Genomic DNA, 1,517 nt, shown 5'->3' with positions numbered 1-1,517 from the left:
TGAGGTCATCGTATTTTCCATGTAAGCACTTTGCTGACTGAGCCATCTATTTTGCCATTAGTACCACTTTTAGTCAAAACGGCTGGGGTCACATGAAATAGTGTATGAGTATTCACCATGAGAACTGCTTGCTTTTCAGCCAGCCTGGGTTAGTTATTCTTCACTGTCAATTTGACTGGCTTTAGAATCACCATGGAAACACATTTTTCTGTATATCCATTAGGGTGTTTCCAGAAAGGTTTAACTGAGAGAGGCAGACACACACTGAATATAGATGACATCATCCCATGGGCTCCATTCCTGGACTGAATAAAAATGAGAAAAAAGCAGAGTTCCAGCATTCATCTCTATCTGCTTCCTCCTTGGATGCAAGTGGCCAGATGTGTCACATGTCTGTCACCATGCCTTCCATACTACACACCTCTGTTTTTAAAGTTGCTTCAAGTCAGATATTTGGTTCCAGCAACAGATAAGTATCTAGTATATAGCCCACTCTATGTTCTTGAGAGCTTCATGAGGCCAAGGAACTTTGAACTTGTCTTTGCTCTTTCAGAGGCAGTGGTCTCATATCATAATATAGTATACATCATCTCTAGACTTCTACTATCTTCCTCTGTTCTTTAAAATTAGTTCTTGGAGACAATATGATAAAATCTATCTATCTATCTATCTATCTATCTATCTATCTATCTATCTATCTATCTCTCTCTCTCAAGGAAGCCATCTCCACCTTGGGTCAATCTCTGATTATTTCAGAGAGTTTTATGAGGTGGTTTGAATGAGAATGTCTCTCATAGGCTCATATATTTGAATGCTTGGTCTCTACTTAGTGGAACTATTTGAGGAGGATTATGAGGTATGGCCTTGTTAGAGGAGGAATGTCACTTGGGATGGGCTTTGGTGTTTCAAAAGTGCAAGCAAGTCCAATGTCTGTCTGTCTGCCTGTCTGCCTGTCTGCCTGTCTGCCTGTCTGCCTGTCTGCCTGTCTGCCTGTCTGCCTGTCTGCCTGTCTGCCTGTCTCTGTCTCCCTCTGTCTCTTTGTCTCTCTGCTTTCTGCCTGTGGGTTAGGATGTAAAGTTTGCTTTCAGCTACTGCTTCAGTACTTTGCCTGTCTGCTTCCTATCATTATGGTCATGGACAAACCCTATAAAACTGTAAGCAAGCCCCGAATTAAATGACTTCTTTTTATAAGAACTGCCTTGATTATGATGTTTCTTTAAAGCAACAGAGTGGTTATGAAGACATCATGTTTTCTAATGTTTCCATAGAATAGCCTGGCAAACTCAAAGTAGATTTTAGTAGACCAGTTGTTAAAACAGTGGTCAGCAACCCCAGAGTGTCAGGTACTCTGAAGGAGCTCGTGGGTCAATGGGGGAAAGATTTTGGTTGACACTGACCAAAATGCACTGACTCCTGGCTCTCTCTGCCTCTTCCCCAGTTTCTCTTCTCCAGGCATTTTTCCAATCCTGTGGGAAGCCACATGTGCCGTTGTAGTGTGGCGTTGGCTACTGCTGGCC

Source organism: Mus caroli, chromosome 8 (assembly GCF_900094665.2).
Source record: "Mus caroli chromosome 8, CAROLI_EIJ_v1.1, whole genome shotgun sequence".
Classification (NCBI taxonomy): Eukaryota; Metazoa; Chordata; class Mammalia; order Rodentia; family Muridae; genus Mus; species Mus caroli.
This window is presented reverse-complemented; position numbering follows the sequence as displayed.